General features: G+C 43.5%; 1 protein-coding gene and 1 pseudogene across 3 annotated transcripts in view; both read left to right on the top strand.

The window, feature by feature from the left end:
• On the top strand, positions 1-26,816 carry LOC144772261 (uncharacterized; annotated as a pseudogene). Its single transcript, XR_013599700.1, has 3 exons — positions 1-62; positions 5,172-5,269; positions 23,869-26,816. The product of XR_013599700.1 is annotated as an uncharacterized LOC144772261 (transcript).
• Positions 1-27,613, top strand: part of LOC144772264 (uncharacterized) — a 1,157,681-nt gene that overhangs the window by 667,905 nt on the left and 462,163 nt on the right. The window lies entirely within an intron of this gene.

The raw sequence follows: 27,613 nt of genomic DNA on the forward strand, positions 1-27,613 counted from the left end.
TGAAGAAGTCCAATTTCTTTGGACGAAACACGTTGCCTGACCGACTTGAACACTTTATTTTGGTATGTCTAATTAAATTACTACTAAATAAAAAGGATAATGTAAAGAACAACCTTGGACATAGATCTCATAATTGTGTGATATTGTTCATAAGGTGGTGCACCATTCGCTCTGTTTTGTTCAACATTATAAAGTCCTGTTGTGTGGACTACACCATTGCAGTGAGTGCTTATAGTGTGTGCACATTTTTGGGTTATTTCCCCACACTCATACACATCTGGTGTTAGCAGGTTAGGTGCTAGTCTCCATAGGGTTTCACTGTCAACAACTGTATATAATTTGCCAGTCACTTCAGTTGCTGTCATGACCATATTGTGGTGATCTGTCAAGAAAAAGAGGGGGTTCCAAAATGCTTTTCCTACATGTTAATTTCCATAGGAAACTTTAGACATGCCTACAGCCCGAATGGCTATATACCAAATTTGGCAGAAAGCTAGCTCTTGGTCTAAAAAGTGCTCTTTTGTTAAATGCTGTAAATCCGTTCAGTGGTTGCTCTGAAATGTAAAGATTTTGAAGACATACAACTGAGGCCGCGGAGGATCTGCGACCCTGCTTGATCTCGTTCCAGATATCTGATTGGCTGCCAACACTTCATACCAGGAAGTGTTGGGAGCCGTTTTGTGACTTGGTTGAACCGAGTCACAAGAAAAACATTAAAAAAAGAAAGAAAAGGGGACAGGATAAGACTCCCTAGGCCTCCAGGCATAAAAAAAAAAATTAAATGCGAGTCATGCTAGATCCGTGACTCCCGTTGACATTTATGAAAAAATGAAGCACGGGCTCCTGCGCTTCGTTTGAAATCAGGCCTGGGGTGAGCCAGGTCCAGAGGCTTGTATAAATATAGGAGAGGCCACACGGGGACCCCCCTCCTCAGGGCCACCACCTCCCCGATACAGTGATATCATTGTTAGTGGGGGAGCCTCTCAGCTCCCCAGCTGCCCCGGGGCACAGACATCTATACTAAATAATGTGGGGGAGGTCCTACAGTCTCCCCTACTGCCCCAGGGTCTGCCTCTTCCTTGGGGCACAGGTGTCAATACCAAATAATGCGGGGGATGCCCTGTGGCCTTCCCGCTGCCCCGGGGACCGCCACCGGCCCGGGGCTAAATGTAACAGGAATGAGTGGGGCCATCTTCCCCACACAGCCCCAGGGACCGCCACCTCCCCTGGGCTACAATGCAATATTAATGAGTGGTGGGCTCCAACCCCCAATGCAGCCTCAGGGAATGCCACCTCCCAGGATCAAGTCTTTAAAATTGAATACGGTAGCCGCCACAGCCACCACCACCTCCATGGGCCTTAGTTAGGAAAGGAGGGGGCCCGCAACCCCCTAATGGAGCCCTACATGGCCCTGGGGACAGCCACCCACCAGGGCCGGCTCCAGCAAAGTCCTGGATTGCTAATCTCCGGATCATTGCAGTTTGCTCTGGCTTGGTGGGAGCAGAAATTGCTACGCTTGCTGAAAGCGGAGCAGGTCTATTTCCCTGTCCGCTTTCAAGCGAGCAGGGAAACAGACATTGCTTTGAGACCCATGGAGCTGCATGTTAGCAGCTCCCTGGGTCTCAAAACAATGCCGGCAGGGACCGCGAGGACCTTCTGACTCCCCACTTGGTCCCCCATGAAGTGGCCAGGCCTCGGGGGAATGATGTTTCTATGGTCTAAATCGGGCTTGGAAGAAGGCCGCCCAGCCTCCCTACTCTTCGTTAAAAAAAATATATAAAGGTCAGGCCCCGGAGCATGGGGTCGCTGGGGCTGAAATCGGCCCAAGAGGGGGGCTGCGCGGCTCCCCTCCTTTATAGGTCGAGCCTAGCACAGTGTGCATGCACTGCTCTAGGAAAACAACCTCTTGGAATCAGTCTGGACTTTTCACACACCTGTGTGTGTGTTTTATTTGTTGCTTTTTTTCTATTGGGCTTTGCGTGCGAAGATGCGCAAGCCAAGGGCTCGCTCCGTCTTTCATCCCACATCTGTGGCCCAGCAATAACGTCAGCTCTGACCAAGAGCCCCAGATAGAAAAATACGTTTCATCCTCAGATTGCGCTGCACCGCTCTGAGTGACAGAAATGGCTTGCTTTTTTAAAACAATGTTGATAATGTCCTGGCGCCATGTGGAGGAACACGGGGATTTTACTGGTAAAGCATAGATCTGATATCAGCCTCTTAATACGCTGACGGCACTCATGTTACCGGGCCTTTGTTTCAGTTTCCTTCCACTGCCTGGGCTCGCGCGCCACCCATGCGTGTCTCCTCTCATGTCTCCGCTGCCCCCCCCCTCATCCTTCACCCCTATCCTCTTGTCATCTCGCTCCATCCTCGGAAATAATCCTCACTGGCTCTCTATCCTGCCCTCCCCTCCACTCTCCATATGAGTCATCTCTGCCCCCCACCCTCATTCCCCTTCCCCACTTCCTGCTCCGTTACCATTCCCTCGCTCCCCATCACTAATCCTCACTCGCCTCCTCTCGACTGACCCGCTCTCTGCCTTTCTGTGATTCCCTGGCCTCTCTCCTTCCTGCACACCTGTCCTCCCACCCCTTCCCTCTCCTTTTCCGCCTAGCCTCTGAGGCGCTCTCTGTCCAACCTCGTGATTCTCTTTCCTTCCCGTGCTGTCCCCCTCCACTTTCCTCCTCCTCCTCTGTATAGCCTTGTATCCCCTCCTGAACACCTGTCCTTATTCCCCTGAACCCTGATAATTCTCTCCCCTACCACCCCCTCCACCTGAACCTCTCTCACAGACCCTCTCTGGAGCTCTCCTTCTGATTCCTTCTCCCAGGTCCCACCCGTCCTCTGATCCTCTCTCCCGCCCTCCACCTCTCCAAATATCCTCTCTTCCCCTCCTCCTGTCCCACACTTTCCGATACTCCCCACTTCTCTCCTCTCTACTGAACATCCTCGCTCTCCTCTTCCGGATCCGCTCCCGTCCTCTCGTCCTGGTTCCATCTTCTTCCCTCCTCCGATCTCCTCTCCTCCCTTTCCCCATACACCTGTCCCCCCCACCCCCTGGTTCCCTTCTGTCCCCTGTACTGTTTCTAAAACCCTCTGCGCCCCTCTTCCTGAAGACATGTCCTCCACTCGCCCAAACCCTCACATGATCGGCTTATGGACCTACAGTATAATGTGTTGCCACCATTTGCACACTACTGCATTTTAAAACATGAGTGGAGGATATGTTTTTTTAACAGACATCTCCACTGGTCGAACTGCATAAACTGATAGTCTGCATTGACTTCTGCAGCCCAGTGTTACCACGGTACATTACAAAGCAAGTTTCTGTCCATGACACACACCGATCGCGTTCTTAAACATCATAGGGAGTAAAATTGTGTGGCCGGATTATTAACAGGAAATTGTGCTGCATGGCTAAACACTTAGAAGGTCCCGAAGGCAAGACTTATTGGCTATGCCAATGCTTTAAATTCTTTTATTTTTATAGAATTGCTTTTAACAATGGTGCGGGCCCCAGAGGATGGGGTCCCGGGACCCAAAATGGACCAGGGAAAAATAGAAAAAAATAATTTTAAAAAGCCGGCAACCTGGGCGCGCGACGCGGCAATCAAGATGGCCGCTCCCCCCTGAGCTCCGCGATTTAACCGACGCTTCTGCTTCGAAGGTTCTGTTCATAGAAGGCGTTTCTCGGTGGAAACGGCCGTTTCCAGCGTCGGAACTGCCCCCCAACACATGGGTATGTTTCTGCACGCTTTCCTGATCGTTTTGGGCATTTTTCTTTGCATAAATGCAATTACATCGGAAACGGCCGCCATTTTGTTTTTTCTTTTTCACCGTTTTTTAAATTTTTTGCTTCTAAACCACCCAGAATGTTCCCACTTCAGGAATATCGCCCAATGGCCTTGTTTTTTCCTATTATAATGGTTTTTAAGGGCATTTGAACTCTTTTGTGGCATTTGGTGATTTTTCTTGGCTTTCCCCTTGTCGTCGGACCTTGGCCTCTACTCTTTACCTCAACACTTGCCTTGACATTGTTCTGTTGGGGTTTTGCATCTCCTGGGCCCATTACAACTTCCTTTTTGTGCTCTGCAGATTCCCGGTGGCACATTATTTCAGCATTTCGTTGCTCCTTTTGGTATTTTGCAGCCCTCATCCTACGGTACGCTGCTCATACTTTAATTTACGCCTTTAATTTTTTCTCTTTTTTTGGCTTTGCCAATATGGAGCACGGACATACTACAAAAGCTTCCAATGCTGCTCCCACCTCACGTAAGGATTCTACACCTATGGGCAAACGCCTCAAAAAGGACCCACCATCTCCTTCCAAGTCTCCGCCTCCTGTCACTCTTGAGGACCTTATGGAAGAACTTCGCTTAATTCGCCCTTTTATTGCAGACACTACTGCTACCCTGCAAAGGCTGGATGACAAGTGGTCTAATCTTGACAAAAGGGTTACTGATGTTGAGCAAAAAATCAGTGACGCCCAAGATATTGCCGCCAAACTGGACAATCTCACCAAGGAGGTTCAGGTCCTCAAGAAAACGTCTGAAGATTTGGAAAATCGAAATAGACGCAACAACCTACGTATTTATGGTGTTCCGGAGATTTCTGAAGGGTCTGACATCATCCTTTTTTTGAAGACTCAAGTCTTACCAATTGTTGGTATGCCTAAACATGTGGATGTCAATATTCAACGAGCACACCGTCTGGGTCCTAAAAACTCCTCCTCATCTTCAAAACCTAGAGGCATTATTGCTTATTTTTTTCTCTATTCTGACCTCATGACTATTCTCCACTCAGCCAAACAACACAAGCAACTGTTATGGTCAGGCCACAAACTATTTTTTTCTCAGGATGTCTCCAAACCGACTGCGACGCGTCGAAAAGAATTTCTGGACCTGCGGCCTACGCTTCGTTCCATGAACGCTAGATATGGTCTAATTCATCCTTGCTTCTTCAAGGTTACATACAAGGAATGGTCTTACAGCTTCGAGGATCCGGCTGATCTCCGCAGGTTCATCCATTCCCACAGAGACGATTCCATGGAACAAAGCGGCTCTTAGCTTCCAATGTCTCTGTCTCTATGTTTATTTTACTGTCTACCATGTGTTGACTTGTTGTCTCCTTTCATATCACCTCACTCTTTTGTTTTTATCGTTCCTTAGGTCCGTGTCCTGTTGTTCCGTTTGCCATCCTCTCCATTGTATTGTGTCATCGTTCGTTTCCGTCATCCCAGTACGCTGATTCCCTGCATACTTGTTCGGTAAGTCTCCTTCATTTGTTCTTATATCGTGCTCGGTTCTTGGTTCTCTTTGTATTTCTTTTCTTTTTCTAGTTTTTTCTTCTTCTGGTTCCTCGGACTGTGTTCTCGACCTTTATATTTTTCTTCTTGTGCGGTCGTCTTTTCTCGCTGCTCCCGCTCTCACTTCATTGTCCTTTTTGTTACGTGTTCTGTATGGCTGGAACCTTTTTGGTTCTTCTCGCCATCCTTCTTCGTGCTGTCTTCTCTAGGGTTGCTTTTGGCTCCCTTCTTCCTTCCTACTTACTTCTCTTTCCTTTCCTTCCTTCTCCTTTTTGGTTTCTCTCAACATTTTTTACTTTACTCATCCTTCCCCTATTACTCTTCTTTCCTCTTCTCCGATGCAATGGTACTAGTTCCTCTAATCCCTTCTTCTCATTTTCTCTCATTCCCCCTTTGCACCTCCTTATGATGGTATTGTATCGTCTTTCTTTGATACCTCTTTCCTTTTATGTTTGGGGTTTATTCTGCTCCTTTTTCTATTTCATCATGTTTGTTGTGAGTTACTTCTTTCCACCTTCCTTTTGGCACTGCGTTATTAATCATTTCTTCTTTTTCTCTTCCGTTTCTATCTCTTCATTTCTTCTCATTTCACCTTCCCTTGTTGGCATTGCTCCTTTTTCTTTCGCTCTCTCTACTTGGGTTTCTTTCCTATTTCCATCGTTCCTCTTTTTATTATGTTTGGCTTGTCCCCATCTCTCCTTGCCAATCTGTCTATATATTCCCTCTTTTTACCTGTATTACTCTCTCTTTTTCCTTTTCCCTTAATCTCCCCCTATGAAAGGTTTTCGACTAATTTCCTGGAATGTTAAGGGTCTTCGCAACCCTATCAAGAAACAACGTGTTTTATCTCATCTTGCTCGTTTAAAATGTCAAATTGCCTTTTTACAAGAAACACATCTTTCTACACAGGAGTTATCGTTGTTACGTAAACAATGGGTTGGGGATGTTTTCTGCTCTCCTGCTACTAATCACAAAAATGGTGTTGTTATTTTATTTCATAAAGCATTGTCTGTTCAAATTCTAAATGAAACTGTTGATACTAACGGTAGATGGTTGCTCCTTGATTGTACTGTTAATAATGTTCATCTCTCTCTTTGTAATGTCTATGGTCCGAATGGCATTGATTCCTCCTTTTGGAATGATTTCTCCTCCCTTCTCTCTTTTAATGCTAATGAAGATTTGATTGTTGGGGGGGATTGTAATCAATTGATGGAACCCTTTTTGGACCGCAAATCACAAACTCGTTACATTCCCAATAAAATGCAAAAGTCCTTCCATAGATCCATCTCCCCCAGAGGCCTTATAGATTCATGGCGGTTGTCCCACCCTGACTCTCTGGAATTTTCCTTTTTTTCTCCTGTGCATAATTCCCTCTCCCGTATTGATTATATTTTTCTCTCCCACCATGCTTTCCAATTTATGACCAACTCAGAAATAGGCTCTATCCTCATCTCAGATCATGCCCTGGTTATTTTAAATATGGACTACCCCTCTCCCTTGCCTCAGGCCCGCAGATGGCGCTTTAATAACTGCCTTTTACTTGATCTCACTTTCATTGAACATTTCACTCACTTCATGGATGACTTTTTCACTACTAACTCTCACTCTTCCTCTGACTTTCATTTTCTCTGGGATGCTTTTAAGGCCACTGCTCGGGGTTCTATTATTGATTTTGTGTCACGTAAAAAAAAGAAAGCACTTTCCCAGGCTTCTTCCTATCTAAAACGCATCAAAGAACTTGAGCATCTTTATTACACTTCCAATTCTGCCCTCTCTCTTCTCCCCAAAAATAAGACACCTGGCCCTGACGGCTTTACTGTTCGTTTCTTTCTACAATTTAAATCTGTACTGGTTCCTCACTTGCTCCAGCTAATTAAGCACTTTCTCTCCTCAGGTGAATCCAAAGGCTCTTTCACGTAAGCTATGCTTGTTCTTCTCCCCAAAAAGATAAGGACCCTTCCCTGTGTAAAAACTATCGACCCAATTCTCTCATTAATACTGATTGTAAATTGTATGCGAAACTTCTGGCTCTACGGATTAATTCCATCATCCCCGATTTGGTCAACATTCATCAATCCGGATTTGTTAAGGGAAGATCCATTACAGACAATTCTAGGACCCTTCTCAATATCATTCATCGCTCTGCTAAAATGGATAATCCTTTGGCGGCCGTTACTCTAGACGCCGAGAAGGCATTTGACCGTGTCCATTGGGATTTTATGTTTGGTGCCCTGCGCTGGCACGGTTTCAGTCCCACTTTTCTTAAATTAGTTCATTTGCTTTATTCTGCTCCTTCTACTTCTATATGGATTAATGGTATGCAATCTGATTATTTTCCCCTTCATAGAGGTACCAGACAAGGCTGTCCACTCTCCCCCCTCCTCTTTATTTTGGCTCTCGAACCTTTCCGTGAGAAAATTCGTCAATCCCCTTCCTATTCTGGCTTTCTTTATAAAGATGTGGAGATTAAGTTTACTGCTTACGCCGACGATATTCTGCTTTACATTTCCAACCCTGCTACTGCTCTCCCTGCTTTCTTTTCTTTACTGCATGATTACTCCTCAGTTTCTGGTTATAAATTAAACATTGATAAAACAGAAGTCCTTCCCCTCAATACATTTTGTCTTCCTCACATGTTTCAGGGCTCCGGTTTCCAATGGAATTCTGGCTCTATTAAATGCCTTGGTGTCTTATATGCTAACACCATTAGAGAAACTATCAGACTTAATCATTCCGATATACTTAAAAAGCTCTCTTCTCTTATAGAGCGTTGGTCCCCTCTTTTTCTTTCCTGGTGGGGTCGTCTTTCCACTATTAAAATGATGCTCCTTCCTATCGTGAACTTCTGTCTTTCCATGCTTCCTATCTCTCTCCCCCATTTCTTTTTTAAGTCTATCAATAGTCTTTTTTCCAAATTCCTGTGGAATAAGCGTAAGGCCAGAGTCTCTCTTCTCCGTCTTCAACAACCTAAACATCTTGGTGGTGTTAACTTCCCCAACATCTCACGCTTTCACTCTGCTTTTTCTCTCAAGCAAATTTGGCCTTTCCTTCGCGAAACCTCATCTCCTCCTACTACGGCTTGGCGCTCTCTGGAATTGGCTCAACTTCACCCCTTCTCCTTTCTTCTGTCTCATCTACTCTTCATTTGAATACCCCACTCTGGTATAATAAATCTCTTAAACTACGCAATCGGGCGCTCTTTTGGAAGGAATGGATCGATAAAGGAATTCTCACTTATAGACAACTCATTTCTAATGATTCCTTATTAACCTTTTCAGCACTTCGCGACTCCTTTGGTATCTCTAACAAATACTGTGCACATTTTCACGAACTTCTACCCAAACTATCCACTATTATCTTGCAACACATCCCTTCTCCCTCTTCACCTCCCCTTCTTGCCTCTCCACCAAACTTTCAGGCTCCCCTTAAGGCCTCTGCTATTTATAAACTACTTTCTCCCTCACCTTCTGATAGGCCTAAAACTAACCTCGAACTTCTCTGGGAATCAGACCTTAATCAAACTTTTCCCTCACTTACATGGGACTCTATTTGGTCCAAACTTCATTCCACCTCCAGGTCCGCTAGTACCACACAAACCCTTTACTTTTTTTTACAATAGATTATTTTATACTCCCTGTGACTTGTTCAAATTTAAATTGTTAGATGCTAAGAAGTGTTGGTCTTGTTCATGCACTTCTGGTGATTTGGTTCACATGTTCTTTCTTTGTCCTTAGGTCCACCTTATGTGGTCCCACATTTGGTGTACACTTAACAAGATTTTGTCCACTAATGTTCCTTTTCTTCTTTCTTCTGTATTTCTGGGCGGTTTGGCCCCTGTTTGGGATGTCCCGCTTCATATTCGTAAATTTATTGATCTCTGTATTGCTGTTGCTTTTCAAATCATAACAACTAACTGGAAAGATACCAAAAATGTGGTTTATAATGCTTGGTGGAATTTACTCTGCCATCATCACAGATTAGATCGTGCATGTGCTTCTTCTATTCCAATGCTGATTAAACGTGACTTACTTTGGTCCCCTTTAACAGACTATTTATCTAAAAGTGCCTCATGATCACCTGTTATTGGTATTATTAGTATTACTGTTATTACAATTTTTATATACTTTTATTATTTTATACATCTTTAATCTGTTTATCATTTATTTTTCACTGCTGTTCCCCTTCCCTCCCCCTTCTTTCCTTCTTCTTTCCTCTCTCTCTCTCTCTTCCCCCCATAAAATGGAAAGTTATAAAAGCATTCTTTCATATGTATAGTGTTTTCCCCTCTTGGGGCTTTTCTTATTATGATGGCACATTTTTCTCCATAACTATTTTGTTTCCTGCTGCTCTTTATTTATGCTGTTGTACTGATGTTTTACATTGTTTTATTCAATTCAATAAAGCTTTTCAAACTTAAAAAAAAAAAGCCGGCAACCTACCAGAGGCCCACCCCCTTTCTTCACCACTCTGCAAACGCACCTCCTGGCATGCTGCTGGTTGGGGGATGAGGTCCCCTTGGCTGCTGAGGGTCCTTAGGGGTCAACAAGACATCCTGTTACCTCCAGTAAGCCCCACACAGTGCCCCCTTTCTCTACCGCTCTGCTGGCGCACCTCTCGGTGCACTGGTGGGTGAGATGAGGTCCCGATGCCTTCTGAGGGCCTCAGGAGGAAAGTAGACTTCATCCCCCAAGCAGCAGTGCTCAGACAACCAATCACTCACCCATACAGACACTCACATACCCACTCACACACCAATACAGCCACTTAGACACCAACTGACAGACAGATACAGACATTCATGCAACCTATCACTCACCCATACATTCACTGAGACACCTAATTACTCACTTCTATAGTTATTCATGCACCCACTAAATCATCAAATCAGGCACTCGTACACCCACCGAGTCACCAATACACCTTGGTACATAATTTACCACTCAAACATTTTAAAAACACTCATAGTCACCGGATGATGTAATCAAAGATGTCATTAGTGATGTCATTTGAGATGTCATCGGTAATGTAATATGTGAGGTCAAAAGTCGTGCATTGCGGGGGCGCGAGTTATAGGGGGCGCGAGTTATAGTTAGCTCACTAACTATAACAGCTGAATTTCTCTGGTTTTGTACGAGTGACACCTGAGCCTAACCATGAAGTCTCTGTAACCTTTGATTTTTTTCAATGATTGACCATTGGACGTCTTTATCTGTGTGAATTGTCTCCAGGAAGTGTGCAGTAAGTTTTGTGGATTGTTTTCTGCAGCAAACAGTACTTCTTTGTTCAATTATCTGGACTTTCTTTCCTAGTTGTCATTCCGATGTATCGGAGCCTGCATAGGAATGTAATGATGTAAATTACATTACTGCTGTTTCAGTTAGTTTTGACTCTTTGTTCCCATGCGGACACCAGGACCAGATCGAGTATTCTAGATTGTTCCATGAGGGAATACCCAGAGCAATTGCCATGTGGGTGGTAACCTGTCACTCGGAGAAGATCCCAGTGTATTGTTTGTCGTTCAGGTGTTTGACAGATGTTGCTGTGCACTAGTCAGTCTCGAATGCTTCTATTCCTTCTGAACAAGAACTTTATTTAAAAATATATATATATAACTGGCTGGAAGTAAGTAAGCCCCTGTATTGTGGAAAAATCTTTTGATGCTGGTTGACAAAGTATGATAGGTGCTGACAAAAATTAGGGTGCAGTATCTTGTCTTATGTTGGTTTCAAGAAGGGCTTCTCTCTGGATGTTTCATGCTCGTTTTTGGACCTTTTTTATGACTCTCTCGGTGTAGGCTTTCTCTCTCAGTTTCTTGGTGAGGGCCTCAGATTCTCTTTTGAAATCCAGTACCTCTGTATAATTCCTCCTGAGGCACAAAAGCTGTCCCACAGGCAAGTTTTAATTCACTGCCCTAGGATGTGCACTATTAAAGTGCAAGAGGCTGTTACGATCCTTAGGTTTCATATACAGAGAGGTGGTAAGACCTTCCATCTTTGGCTGTAATGGGGACCTCTAAAAGATTCTGAGTTTCTGTCCACAGTTAACGTAAATTTGAGAAAGAGGTTTCTTCCATTGATGTAACCACAGTATCCCAGGGGGGGCGTGGCAGAGGGAACTAGAGGTGCGGGGCACTCGGAGGAGGCCTGCCTCCAACATAAAATGTTTAACTCACTCTTCACGGGCCCCCACTTAGTTTAGAAGTGCATCCCTGTCGTCAGGTGTATGCCCGCCCTCTATCAAACCAAGTTTTTAGAGGGCGAGGACCGGTCATTGATGAAGCATGACACCAAGTGGTTTGTGAGACCAGTCTTTAACTTTTTGTGGGATGCCCACACTCACAATTCAACCTTTTTGCATGTAGGTCACTATTCTGGGAGCTGTCCCATTTTGTGTTAAACGTTTCTACCATTGAGCCATGTCATGAAAGGTTCAATAGTAGTATCTGCGCCGTGCCAGATCACCAAGTTCTCGCCTATATAATGCCGCCACACATGAATATCCGGACTGTATGGGTTTTTTGTCCAGATGGTTCAACCCTCGATTCAACCCACATACAAACAGGCTATGCTGGGGGCAAACGTACTTCCCATGGATGTCCCGTGGCGCTGCAGGAAAATCTGAACTTCAAAGGAAAATACATTTTCTGTGAGGCCCAATTTAGCTGCCTAGTCCTATTATTGGGCCGGTAAGAGATTAATAATCACCCAGAGGCTCTCTTTTTGCGGGATGCTTGTGAATGGGGGCTTCAACATCTAGGCACAACATCACGTTTGTGGTAGGGTCAAATTCTACCTCTTCGGCTAATCGACAACCACATGGCATTTAGAATTTTTTTTTAAATGCACCTGTTCCCTAAGGCCTGAGCGGTTACCGGAACTCCTCACTTGGTTGTGCTTTCCTTAGAGCTGTGATATCCTGCATGGATGAAAGTTGCACTTTATAATAAATAAATAAATAAATAACAGATTAAGGAGGTGTTTAGGGGCTTGTGTAGATGACCTTATGTTCTTAACTAGAGGTCGAAGGAACCAATCAATATATTGTAACAGTGGGTCTAAGAGGAAGCCAATGCCCGACATTATGGGGTTCCCTGGGGCGGGAGTCTTCCTTTATGTATTTTAAGAAGTGTATAGAATTCTTCCATCCATGGTTCAGTGGTTATGAGCATTCTCTTTCCTTTCTCGTGATCCATCAGTTTCCTGTAACTTCATCCAAGAGGGTAGTGATTGTGTCCCTGAGGCGGGCAGTTGGGTCTGATCATAGGACCGTATAGTTTCTCCTATCCCGTAGGAGGATGAGACAGGCTTCCCTATATTGCCTTGGATAACCATGGCTTTCTCTTTATCTTCTGGCTTTATTACAAGATGTTCCTTTTTACTAAGGGTGGGCGTAGTCCGCGTAGTGGGGCTATGCGAAGCTCGGCGAAGTGGGGTGGGCGCTACGCCCACCCACACACTTCGCGTAGCCCCACTTCGCGCCGCCCGCCTCCCTCCCGCCCTCTTAAACAACCCTATTTTTCCTATTACTTACAGTAAAATAAAAGGAGAATAACTTACCTTGAATGCGGCATTCCGGGGCTGCCTCATCCTGTAGACGCGCCGACTTCTGCAAATGAATGTGCCTGCGCGGGCGCCCACGCATGCGCATTTCTCGCGAGAAACTGCGCATGCGCGGGTCCCCGCGCATGCGAAATCTGCTGGGACAGCTGGTTAAAAACAGGCAAAACGGGGACGCCTGGTCACCCTAGCAAAGATGGAGCATTGCAGAGTTTTCATCTTACTTGAGGAGCACATCATTAATTAGGACATGCTTAGTATATGCCTGGAAAGCGTTAGTTGCTTTGGCGCAGCATTTTTAAATTGACTGCATGACGCTCTAAGGTAAACATCGAAAGCAATTGAATTACATGATGGAAGATTGCTTTTCTCACAGGTTCTAGGACCAGTATTTAAAAATCAGATTGCACCCATATGAGAGTGTTTTCTCCTCCTTTGTGCCTGCCCATTGATAAAATATTTCAACTGCGCTAAGGAATTATTAATTTCTCTTTTAAGGGTTGGATTGTTCTCCTCTGTATTCCAGTGAAGGAAGTGTGTGTTTTTTTCTTCGAATTTTACTTGCACTTTACTGTTGAAAGTTATGTATTCTGATTCTGTTTTATTGTGTTTGCAGGTGTTGGTGTGTATGCAAGAGCTATGTATGTAGCAGGGTTAGTTAAAATCTGTGCCTGCTTATGCGTGTCTCAGAGAAAGCTACATAATTGTAAGTGTTATTTACTGTGTGCGAGGGGAGGTGCTTGTGTGTGTGCATGCATGTATGTGTAAGAGAGTGCTGTATATGTAGAATGTTAATTACAAATATGTGTCTGGATGTCACTTTTTATTTATTCGTATCAAATGCAAGGACAGTCAAGAACTAGCAAAGCTGAGTACCAGTGGCGTAAACAAGCCCCTGCAACCTTGTCGGTGCGGGGGCCCGAGCTTTGAGGTCCCCCTCCGGCACTTGGCAGGCCCCTGGCCTGAGAGCTCCGAACTGGGTCTGGAGCGTTGGCGGGGGGCTGCTTGTAGTTTGCAGAGGGGACCCCTCAAGTTTTGTTACGCCACTGGTGCTAGCTGGGAGTACTGGTATTGGCTTTCTGGGTGCTTGTGGACAATCAGCCAAGGTCTAGTTGGAAAGTGGCTTAGAGCTGAGGCTAGATACAGTACAACAATTACTGCAAGACCGTACAGTAATATACAAAAGCAACACCTACAAATGTTATATATTGATTGTGTTCAATAACTGATCACAAACACCGAACACTTTGAAAACAAGAAAATGAAACCTGAAACTAATGAGTACTACAGAATTATATCCTGATTGGTGTTGTGAGGAATAGTGACTTGTTTACAGTGCTATGAGGTCCCAAATTGGGACGAAGCACTGTGTAAGCCATTATTTAAAATTTGTATTACACTATATAAAATAAGCGCTTTAAGAATACACCTTTTAGCAATAAGCATTCAGATTATATCAAGTGAAAATATTTTAATAAGTGTCCATTTAAAGAGTGCACTCCTTTTAACAGACACACATTACATCTCAGAATAAATATTTACCACCACTAAGCTGAGTGACTGCATTAAAAGCTACACTGACTCCAAAGCAGCTTTTAAATGTGGTGGTTAACTGTTGCACACATTTCTTTCAGGTAGCAGGCACCTTGGTGAGAAGGCATGTTTCTTCTTTAGTTCTCTATTACATGTTTCTTAGCACGGGAGCCCACCACACCATCTGTGAGTGGGCACCAGACACCAGTCATGGCAGTCTTCCTATGAAAAAGAACACGGGTGCATGTTCCTTGTTAGCATTAGGGCCCAAGTCACCAGTGTTGTGCACGCACGGAACACGGCCTAAGCAACAAGGGAGCAGAGGGAGTCAAACGTGCTTTTTTTCATTGTTTTTATCACACAAGGAAGCAAAAAGCCTGCGTTGGGCATCTGGCCTAAAAGTAAAAGCCCTGTTTATTAGGCAGAGAAGATGGCCTGCTTCAGAGAGCTGTGGGTGTCATTGGAGCTGCAGTTGCAGGGAGTACTTGCTGTGCCAGTGTTTCTTTGAGCCGTAAAATAATGGCCCAAGGGAGGGGAAAATTAAGCAGAGGAGACACCTTGATTTGGGCATCAGAGAAGGAGATGGATGATGAGACTTGGGAGGGAGAGGGAGGTGTGAGATGGGAGCCCATGTTAGTAAACATAAGAGGCATCAGTAAGGCATTACCTATAATTAGTTAAACAGGCACAGTGACACTTTTACACAGGGGCCCACTCAATCATAATTATGAATGTTTTGCAATACTAAGTGGGCATGGGGGTTTATTTTCCTTCAGAGCATTAGGGCAGATTGCGCCCTTGGCACTAAAAAATGGGTGGGGGGGGCAGTGTACAGCAGCTCATTTTCGTCCAGAAACAAACCAGCCTTGTTTGGAGAATGAAATGATGGTCACACATGGTGGGGAAGGAGTGAAAGAAGAGGAGATAGCCTGCTTCTCAGTACCCCACCATCATTAGTGCAGCAGGTGGAGTACATTGGGCCCCACAGCACGGCAATTATGGGCAGTAGTGTTTTTGGTCAATTCGGTTCTTGTTTGATGCTGTTGCTTTTTCATAAGCTTACATCTAGTGTGGATTACAAACTGCAGACGAGCACCCCAAAAATGATCTCATGAATGCTGCCATCTTCGATCATCCCTCCTCCTACTATCCAAATCTTTGCAATATAGTTTTGGAGGGGGACCTCACTTCAAAAGATTTTGCTGAGGGGGCTCAGAGCAAAAAAGTTTGAAGACCTCTGCCCTAAACTGTGATTCAGTCACTACTTCCTGGGGAACGCCCATGCCTTCCTTGATGTGTCTTCCATTAGGGGTCCTTTTCCCATTCCCATTCCCACTCCTCCCCCAATTGGCCAAAAGAGTCGGGTGAGCAATTTGCTAAAGAGCTGTAGTCTGCTGAGATCTTATGACCTCAATTCTTCTATTAAAACTTAGGCCTTCCTTAGGCTGTAGATGGGGAGCTCATCCAGGTCTTTTATGTGAGGAATAAGAGCACACAGGAGCTACAGAAATTTAAAGAATTGACTACAATGGAGATTATATTCACTATTGAGCTCTGTAAATAATTTCAATGTATCTGGACATGACATCCCCCATCTTAGAGATTGCATCTCTCCATGGAGTCCCTGTAACCCAGACATCTGCCCTAGCCAACACCCCAACTACAGGAGTGTCTCGCTTGTCATACACTATATCCAGAGACCTAATAACTTCATTCCATACCGGAAACGCCATTGCTGTACCCAGAGAGAGAGAAGGGGGTCTATCCCTCAAAAAAGGATCCCCCTCTGTCCTCCACATCAGCCCTTTGTCAGAGGTAAAGGCTGGGTCCCCCCGGATATCAAACCACCATTAATTTAGAATAATTTAATGGGTTTACCTAGGATATGAAGTCATTATAGGCGCTGTGTGTCCCTCATACATAGATTTGAAGCATTTTGACAGTGCAATTCTGGGGCGGAGGGAACAGGAAGTAGTGCCCCAGAACATCTTATAAGGCAGTGTCCAATCAAGTGAAGAGGTAGCAGGGAATAATGTATGGATAATTATGTAGTTGGTATAATAAGTGGAGCAAGATTACCATCTTAAAGATTGAGGAGCACCCCAAAAAGGACAGAGGGAGTCCTGACCAGAACCTCAGGCTGGGTCAGGTGATCCAGCTGCACTTAAATGTCTGTCCCAGGCCCTTTTGCCTGATAATCCGCACCCATCCATAATGCAGTCATGATTCAGTTGTCTGAAGTTTATAATTCCACAACCATCACAATGGTCACACCCTGCCAGTAGGCGCAATTTGTGGATGTTGCTAGCACAGTGTGAAGAATGCTCGTTTTTACAATTGTATTGGTTTAGTTACAGCTGCAGTTTTGATGAGATATGTAATGTTTTTCTGTCATGAGTAGGAGAAGTATAAAAAACTTTGCAAAGGGTGTAGAACTTCCATATTCGTGCGAGCGGCTTCATCCCCCCATGGCGCCGGTCTTTGTTGATAGAACAAACATAAACCTGCCTCATAACTACCCTCCTCATTACCATTGATTTAAATGCCTCTCTTAATGCGCACTGGATAAGGTTGAAACATACTTACTTTTTGTATTCCAGGTTCACATGGTCCTTCACTATCCAGTGATTTCTATATGTCATGTACAAATTCTTCGCTAGAATCCAGATACATACTATTACTAGTAAGTTACTTGCTCACTATTACTAGAGTTCTGCATCCGACTCTTCCAGTTCGATGTATTCATAGTCATCGTTCCACCTTCTTCTCTCATGGCCGCCTGCAGCATCAACAGATTATTTTCTCCATTTTTGAGGCTCTGCCTGGAGACTCCTTATCTGCATCTGTCTCTGGTGTCCTTCTGCTGCAGCTCTGACACAGTCTGGGTGCTATATTGAGCACGCCTCTAATGCTGGCTTTGTGACCTTCAGTGTTGGCTCCTGGTTTTCCTTTGTTTTGAGTAGTATGTCCACATTTGTTTCTACCGTCATCATTATGGTAATAAACTCTCCTAGAGGTCTAGGGCCAGATGTAGATAATCTCAATTTACCTATTCTTAAATACCGATTCGGTATTTAGGAATAGGTAAACGGGATGTAGATAATTTTTCGGTAACAATTACCAAATCAGTAAGATTCGGTAATTAAGAATCGGTATTTACCGATTCGGTATTTACTGACTCTTTAAATATCCATTCAGTAATTCCCATTCATTCCTATGGGCCTGGAGGCCCATAGGAATGAATGGGAATTACTGATTCGGTATTTACCGATTCGGTAAATACCGATTTGGTATTTACCGATTCGGTAAATACCGAATCGGTAAATACCGAATCGGTAGTAGGGGGAACCCTTTCAAGGGTGGCAGGGTGTCACATTGACACCCTGTTGCACCCCTATATAGTGCATGGGTGCACATGTGGCACACATACATGCCCTAGGGGCATGTATGTCTGCCACATGGCACTTAATAAAAAGCACAAAATTGCTTTTTAAAAGGCATTCGGAATTTACCACCAACTAATAGTTGGTGGTAAATAATGAATCCTTAAATGTAAAAAGCACTCACTTGAGTGCTCTCTACATTAAGGATTCGGTAATTTACCGAATCGGTATGTTAAGAATTCGGTAATTTACCGATTCCTTAATTACCGATTCGGTAAATTACCGAATTCTACAATTTGGCCACCTACATCTGAAATGCCTAATTCCGGTCGGTAACGGCCGAAATTCTGTAATTTCGGCCGTTACCGGCCGGAATTAGGCTTCCTAAATATGGCCCCTATTGTTTACGTTATTACAAGCCATTCTTAAAGAGATCTAACACATTTGCTTTCTTATTTATTAATTTAAAGTTTCACTCTGTCCTTTGTGGTGACCATACGTGTCATGCAGAGATCTGTGTATAAAGCGTTGTTCACAGTTTGCAATCGTATGTATAGATAAGTGAATTAATGCACCTAGGGTACCGTGGTCAGTGTTTACCTTTGTTTCACAAGTTGTAATTCAAGTGGAATACCTCCTCCCCCATAGTTTACTCGTAGAATGAGCTCCAAGTCACCAGGGTCCTACGATATTTAAACATTTATTTATTAAAATGCACTGGCATCCGAAGACCCCCTCAAATTTCTCCTAACCCCAGACTTGTGCAAGAGCTTACAATGTGAGCATTGTTTTGCAAAAGGGCACAGCCGGTACTACAGCGATCAGGTGATTATAAAACAAAAAATATTTTTCTGTGCTGTTAATCCTCTTTTAAAGACTGTGACAAGGACACTGCAAGATATTTACGAATCAGGGCTGGAGCTCCTATGTCTCTGCTTGTCAATTGATTTGAAAAGCGACAACAACCATTATTTGCACCCCTGCTGTAAAAGGAACAAATATAGATGCAAGGACTACATCATTTAGTGTTTCAGGCCAGTTCTTGCATACACAACACAGGAAAACTGGACGTCCTGAGAAAGAAGGGGCTCTCAGTCCCCACCCTAGTAACAAGGCCATCCTTTGCCACTAGATTTAGAAGTGTCATCCATCATAAGCGCTGACTGATACAGCCATTAGTTTTTTTTAAATGTATTTTATTTGCATTTCAAAACTAACGTAACAGTCAAACAAATAAATAATTGCACAGATATTTGCACGGTCCCAATTCCCTAACCCAAGTGGGGAATGAATAGTTCTACTTTGTTCAGAATGGAGAATCTGTATCGCAATAAGACTGGGGGGTGAAGGGGTTGAGCACCATCTTAGCTTTCCATTATCTCCATTAGCACGGCTCCGCCCTGTCTCTTCTCCGGGCCCAGCTGGTCGCCCATGCAAACCAGTATCATTCCCATTCACCCCAAATGTTCTCAGATTTCATCTCAACACCCTTTCACTTGTATACCAGCTTTTCCTTGGCACAGTATATGTTCACTTCCCTTTCCAGTTCCACACCTGCGGGTTAGTTGGGTTACCCCATAGCCATGCAATCTCCCTTTTTGCCAGTAGGAAGTCCAAGTTAACCAGCAATTGTGTTTTTTATAAGTGGAGACATCCGAGTCCTGCCATATTCCCAGCAAGCCTAGGGCTGCCTGTCTGTCAGCGGGTGCACCTGTGGTGCTTTCCAACCTCTCAGTAACTCCCTCCCAGAAAGGGCGTAGCTTGGAGCAAGCCCATATGGTATGTATGAATGTACTCTCCTGGATGCAGGTGCGCAGGCACTTGTTGTCACTGGCCCTGCCTATTTTGTGTAGAAATGACTTAGTGTAATAGCTTCTTTGTTGTATTTTCTGCTGAATCAGCCAAAAATGCACCTGAATCGCTACTGCACACTAGTTCCCGCTCATCAGTTTGCCAACAGAACCTCAATCAATCACACTCCTTTTGCATGTCAGTCAGTAAAGTATAACTATGGGACATTGCCTTTGTGGTCTTGTGGAAGTTCAGCAACCTCCTCTCCAGCAGTAATTCCTCTCTAGTTTCCTCCCCAGATGATATCTGTGCTTTCAGTGTGTGGCTCAGTTGTCCCTTTTTAAATACCTGTGTGGGTGCCCTATCATACTGGATCCTTAGATGTGCAAAAGGTACATTACCATTTGCATCCCACACATCTTCCAAGGTGGAGAGGCTGATGTCGCCCCATTTTGTTAACCCTGGTAATGCTGTCACCCAGCCCAGTCTTGTGCCCAACCACAGTGGGGTCTTTGAAGACGATCTCTTCTCCTGTTTCATTTCACTTGGTTATCTATGCCACGTAGTTTCCAATGTTGCATGGGGGCATCAGCTAAGCGTTCTCCACTGTGCAGTGCATGCAGATAGCCCCTCATACCCAGCCAGACAATCCAGTAGGAAGGCGGGATATTCTAGTGGTACGTATCCCATTTGTTGACAAGACTGATCTGTGCCACTTTGGCCAAGCCTAGTATTTGCATATGTTAGATGGTGCTATACCCCATCATAGGTAGACCGTTGAATAGTTTGGACTGCTATTCGTGGCGGGCTGTCTAGCCAGAAGAGGGATCTCAGGAGCCTAGTTTTTGCGACGAAGAAAGTGTTGGGCAAGGCACACGTGCTATTCTGCAGTATAAAGGTGAATCCAACAGTGGCAATGCCCTCCAGTGTTTTGCATCTTTGTCTAGCTTACTAACCAGTGGGATCAGGTTATCCTCATAGTGGGTATCATCTTTGTTTGAGATCCACATACCCAGTTATTTAAAGCTCTGGATGGCAACATTTAATGGCATGAGGGGGGCCCTTGGCTTCCCAGCCGCCCATCAGAACTATTAGGGAATTCTCCCAGATTATCCCAAAGCCGGAGAAGTTTCCATAAATGTCACTATGTCACCAATCCTCAAAAAATAAAATATCTGGGTTGGCTAGGTGCAATATTGAATATCATCCGCATAAATGGATAGACGTTCCTCCCATGGGTGATCTCATCTCCAGCCCCAGTTCGGGCATCGACACGCATCAATGCCTCCATCGCCTCTATCGCTAGGGCAAATAGCACTGGTGAGAGGGGGCAGCACTGCCTCGTCCCACTCTTTCATGGGGAATTCCCGAGAGAGGACGCCATTTACTTCTAGCTGCACCCTAGAGTTACTGTAGAGCAACCTGACCCATTTCAAGAAGTTGGGACCAATTCTCATCTTGTTCATAATGCTGAACAGGAAGGGCCATTCCACTGAATCGAATTCCTTATTGGTGTCCAGTGAGGCTACCACCATCAGGGCCGCAACTTCTTCTATTGCAGCAATGTTATTATAAAGACAACGAAGGCTAACTTTTGTCGATCTATATGGCATAAATCATATCCAAGATTACCCTTCTGAGTCCGCTTGCTAGTACTTTAGCCAGTATTTTGGTGTCCATATTAAGCAGAGATATCAGCCTGTAGGAGGCCAACTAATCTGTATTTTTCCAAACCCTGGGTATAAGGACACTGGTTGCTATGCACATATGGTCAAGGAGCGCCCCCTGTCAATACAGCCATTGGTAATGCAATAATTTCAGAGCAGCCTGTCCAATTACATGGGCTGCATCTTGCCTTGTGTTCAGTGATTACCAAGTTACCTGATATTACCTATTACAGAGCATGTATGTTAGGTGGTAGCATGTTTTGTACAGACAAGAATAATGCCACTTTCTATTACAAAATGTTTTATTTTAGCATTGTTGCAAAGCATTTAATTTGAGTTGGTTTTATTAAAATGAAAGTGAAATCTATTAATGCTTTTTTGCACAAATATATAATTAATTTACTGAGTAGATTTGAGTAATGAATTTCAATATTATGCCCTATATGTTTCACTAGCATTTTGCCCTTTGAGTTAGTTTATTGTGTAAATAACTCCATCCCCAGCTGTTTGATGCAGTGTGTGGACAAATCTTGATAATGACTGCTGTGGGGAATTCTGGGCATATCATAACAAAGACTAGCATATGATGGGTATGAACGGTTTTGAAGGTTTTGTACAGTGTGACATCAAGCAATTAAACTTCCTTTTGATGCACAGTATAATGAATGTCCATTGCATTGTTTCCCAGTTGAGGGATCTTGTATCCTAACCTTAAAACAGTGTCTGCCACTCGATGCTCATTGCAGTACTGCTAGTTTTACCTTTGCTTTTTATGCTTCTGGCCCAAAGGTATTGTGTCTGTAAATCACTGCCTGTTGCTGCCTGACCTGTTGCGATTTATCTCAGAGCATGTCTTGGAGGGTTGCATCTTGAACCTCATATCAGCCCCTGCATTTTAGGATATGTTTGGTTTGTGATTGGAGATAGTTATGTCAGTGCTGCTGAGTCTGCAGGTTACTATTCACATTTAGTATGCTGCCCTTTGGTCTTGTATGGTGATCAGTGTCTGTGGTGTCATTGTGGTTAGTTGTTTCTTGGATTCATACCTTCTCTCACTAGCTGCTTCTGTTTTATGAGAGCAAAAAGAACAATTGATGGAAAGAATGCAGAGCAATGTCATACATTCACCCCAGTACAGAGATCTGGGCCTAAATCCATACATTTTTTGCTCACCATGCCATTCCAGTTTGGACCCAGCCATATGCAAATCAGTCTTGACCCTGCGCCTAATGGGAACAGTCCAGCCCAAACTGCCAGGCCAGGATATCGTTTTTTTGCTCACCCTTCCATTCCAATTTGGACCCAACCATATGCAAATCAGTCTTGACCATGTGCCCAATGGGATCGGTCTTGACCCTGCGCCCAATGGGAACAGTCCAGCCCGAACTGCCAGGCCAGGGCATGCTCACTGTACCACTGGATTCAAGCTAGCCTGGCTGATGACGGCTGATTAGCCAGAAACCGGTCCCAGGATGCTTGTTTCCAGTCCAGGGAAGACATGGCTTGGCAGTTCGGCTGGACTGTTCCCATGAGGCACAGGGTCAGACTGATTTGCATTTGGCCATGTCTGAACAGGGGTGGCGGAGTGAGCTAAAGAATGATGATGGATTAAACCCAGATCAGTTGACTGGGGGTGAGTCCTCGCAATGTTCAACACTCCGTGCATCATCCCCTCTGGTATTGCTGTTTTATGAGTAGCATTTCTTAGACTTGTAGGTTGAGTTGGGAGAAGTCCGTAGAAAGCAATAGATTTTCTAGGTGATAATTTTAGTTGTACTGAATGCACCAGTTAGAAGGTGCTTGGTACGAGACATTCTGTAGGTATTCTGAGTTTTCTTTGGTGATCTCTAACCTCTCAATTTCTGGTGCACTGACAGATTTCTTTTTAAATACAATCAGCAAACATAGTAGGAAGTGGGTGATCTACGAACCCGACGAGTCATCAGTTATAGCCTAATACATACTTACAAAGTGTAATAGGTCTACAATCAGTTACACTGATTGTATACAAGTGTACTCTATAGAAAGACTGACAAGTACATAATTGAGCTCTGTTATGTTTCAGGAAGGCAACATTTCGTATGCATACATCACCTTAGACAGCATTTTGTTTAATCTTCCCAGGTGCTGATTACGTTTAGGGGCATTTCCTCTGCGCTTCATGTGAGTTTCTCCAGCAACTCTCCAGTGAGCAGCAGCTTTAAGCCACTTGGTGAGGCTGATCAATGATTTTCATTATAAGGCTATTCTTTCCTTAGTTATGAACATGATGAGGTGAAATGTATTAATTGATAGTCTTGCTGTACCATAGGACTTAAGCAACAACTCACTGACCCAGGCCGACACGGTCATTTTCATTTTGCATGGTTGCTTATGTTACTATTCAGATCCAGGTAAACTCTGGTACATACTGGGCTGTTCATTTTGAAGCAGGATCAACGCTGATTTCCATAAGAATGATTATTGTCTATAGTGGCACAGTGAGCTAAAAAGATAGACTAGAATCTAGAGTAATAACCAGTGGCTGGAATTTATTCATGTTAATTTTTTGACATTTCATCTGAGACATAGTGTACACTTTGCTGCTTGTAGATTTCGATATTACAAGAATTCTTGTATCCCTCCAATAGGAGATTCCTGAACACATAATAAGACGAAGAGTAATGAAGAAAATATGACAATTCTGGAAAGCTATCTGAAACTCAAGAAGAACCAGAAATGATGCCAAACAGTAATTCGAAATAGAACAACTTAGTAGGAGACAGAGGCTCTCGTACACGAACAGACAAATCCTGCAAGAATATCAAGTGCAATTCGGCTGCTTCAAGAGGCTGAGGACATCCGTGCTGCTGGACTCTAAAGATTGAATTAAATTAAAATCACAAAAATTAAACTGGCAGAACACAATCATTATTAAAATATGCTAGATACCACCCTTTATCTTAGATAATTATCAGGCAGTTACAACAATGCTAGCCTCTCTAACATGATAATATAAAGGATGTGATGTTAGTACATCATAAACAATGTTTGGCTGGCCCCTACAATCCGTACATTATTCTAGAACATAAAGACTTGGTAATGAGGTTTTTTCTGCGTGTGTGTATTTTATGAATACTGTGCAGGAACTAGACTATTTAGATAAGCTGTGAGATTGCAGTTCTACTCGAAAGTTCTTAACGCAGGTTGAAGACACAGCTCCTTATAGGAAGACCATGCATATGTTATCAGTCGTACAATAAATCCAGTAACTATTCAACATTATTATTAAGAACAGACAGACTGCATATACTACACATATCTAGTGACTATTCAAATATAGTAAGTGGTTAAGGAACCACAATGGTCAGTCAGCAAACACATTAATATGATTTATGCCAAAATATAGCCAATACTTGAACTCTAACCCTAAAGTAAAACACATACAAAGGAAGTCAAGCTCCATATTCTCCTCAGTGCTACTCTACGCACAGGGGAAAACCCATGAGGGCACAGTTAATGTGGCAATAGTGTTCATCAGCAATTCACAACTAAGAGTTCATTAAGAAAGAGAAGAAACAACATAAAGGTTCTATGTTTATGATAATTTTTTGTCATTCATCATTCCTACACGGACACCAGTAACAACTCAACAGAAAACTTATTTTAGTGTAATGAATGTAAGATGACGTTTAATGAGTCATCAACTCGTTGGAGCAAATATCGCACACATAAAGCAGAAAGCACAGACGCAAGTAGTGAAAATGGAAAGAGCTTTAGTCACACAGCAGACCTAAAGATCTATCAACCAACACACACAAGGGAAAAACCATACACATGCAGTGAATGTGGTAAGGGGTTTACTTTTGCATCAGAGCTAACCGTCCATCTGCGACGGCACACAGGAGAAAAGCCATACACTTGCCAAGAATGTGGAAAGAGCTTTAGTACATCCTCAACTCTAAAGAGCCACTACCTAACACATACAGAAGAAAAACCACACACATGCAGTGAATGTGGAAAGAGCTTTGCTTGTTTACCAAGTTTAAAGATACACCGGCGTAGGCACACGGGGGAAAAACCTTACACTTGCAGCGAATGTGGAAAGAGCTTTAGTATATCCTCAAATCTAAAGAGCCACTACCTAATACATACAGGAGAAAAACCATACACATGCAGTGAATGTGGAAAGAGCTTCAGAAATTCTTCACATCTAAAGAGCCACTACCTAACACATTCAAGAGAAAAACCACACACATGCAGTGAATGTGGAAAGAGCTTTAGTATATCCTCAAATCTAAAGAGCCACTACCTAACACATACAGGAGAAAAACCACACACATGCAGTGAATGTGGAAAGAGCTTTAGTCAGTCCTCACAACTAAAGAGACACCACCTCACACATACAGGGGAAAAACCACACACATGCAGTGAATGTGGAAAGAGCTTTACTTGCGCATCACACCTAGCAATCCATCTGCTAAGGCATACAGGAGAAAAACCTTACACTTGCAGTGAATGTGGAAAGAGTTTTACAATATCTGCAAATCTAAATAGCCACCATCGAACACACACAGGGGAAAAACCATACACATGCAGTGAATGTGGGAAGAGCTTCACTCAGACATCAGCCCTAACCATCCATCTGCGGCAGCATACAGGAGAAAAACCATACACTTGTAGTGAATGCAGAAGGCGCTTTAGTAGCTTTACGATTCTACAAAACCACCAGAAAACACACACAGGAGAAAAACCATACCTATGCAGTGAATGTGGAAAGAGGTTTTATAGAACATCAGACCTAAATATCCATCTACGACGGCATACAGGAGAAAAACCCTACACTTGCAGCGAATGTGGAAAGAGCTTTCGTACATCTACAAATCTAAAGAGCCACCAGCTAACACACACAGGGAAAAAACCATACACATGCAGTGAATGTGGAAAGGGCTTCACTGGGGCAACAAGCCTAGCAGTGCATCTACGACGGCATACAGGGGAAAAACCATACTCATGCAGTGAATGTGGCAAGAGCTTTTATAGAACATCAGACCTAAATATCCATCTGCGACGGCATACAGGAGAAAAACCTTACGTATATCCTCAAATCTAAAGAGCCACCAGTTAACACACACAAAGGAAAAACCATACACATGCAGGGAATGTGGAATGAGCTTACATTACCAACTATGAAGGTCCATCAGCGCATGCACACAGGAAAAACCACACACATGGAGTAAATCTGGAAATTTCTTCACTTGAGCATCAATCCTGACCATACATCTGCAAAGGTATGTAGCAGAGAAACCATGCACTTGCAGTAATTGTGAATGTGGAAAGAATTTTGTAAATCCACGTATCCAAAGAGCCACCATCTAACATGCAAGGTAAATAAACATACAAATGCAGAGGATGTGGAAAGAGATTTATACACGCCTCAGACCTGACCATATAGCTGTGATGGCATACAGAAGAAAAAGCATAGAAATATAGTGAATGTTGAAAGAGCTTTAGTAAATCCATACATCTTAAGAGTCAGCAGCTAACATAGAAATTTAAAAAAACACATGCAGTGGATGTGGAAAAAGCTTTACTCTAGCATAAGTCCTAACCATCTACCTTTGAAGGCATTCAGAAGAATACCCATTCAAATGCATTGGAGGTGGAATGGCTTTGCTAGCTCAACATACCTAAAATGCCACCAGCAATCACACATGAAAAACAACATAAAATATGTAGGATGTTTCAGTTATTCATAAAATATAGCACACCTCCTGCAAACCCACAGATGTAGTTAGTGAGGGAAGAACTTGCATGATTTATTATGCCTAGTGGTCAATTAGTGAACACACAAAGTGTAAATAACATTGGGTGTGGGAAGAGCTTTCTTGTTTTTTCCATCTATATATGCATCGGCAAGTTTACACACAGAAATCTCTTACAGAAGCATCGGATAGGGTGTGTTTCAGTCTTTCATTAAATTATAAGTTGCTGTCAGCAATACATCTAAGAACATAATTTTGGCTACAGTAAATGTGGGAGGTTTCATTTACTTTTCAGCATTCAGAGTTATAAGGTGTTTGGAGAAACTATGTCTAGACCTTTCCGATGTCAGGTGAGGTTCAATATTGCGCTTTCTAGCTTTGGAAAAACTCAATATGTTGAAACTACCCTCCGCTGTGGAAGGTGTCTTTTACATGCTGTAAGGAGAGATAGCTCTTTGATCTTGTTACTAAATGTATTGGTAACCTTTGACATTGTTGACCATGGGGCACATTTTTTCTATTCCATTCATGTACATGGGGATAGTGGAGGCCTTATTGAATTATGTAAACATTATGTTCCAGGTATATTTCAGTGGATAACCTTTGTTATTTTTGTAGGATAATAATAGGT

This window comes from Lissotriton helveticus, chromosome 8 (genome assembly GCF_964261635.1).
Source record: "Lissotriton helveticus chromosome 8, aLisHel1.1, whole genome shotgun sequence".
NCBI classification, from domain to species: Eukaryota; Metazoa; Chordata; class Amphibia; order Caudata; family Salamandridae; genus Lissotriton; species Lissotriton helveticus.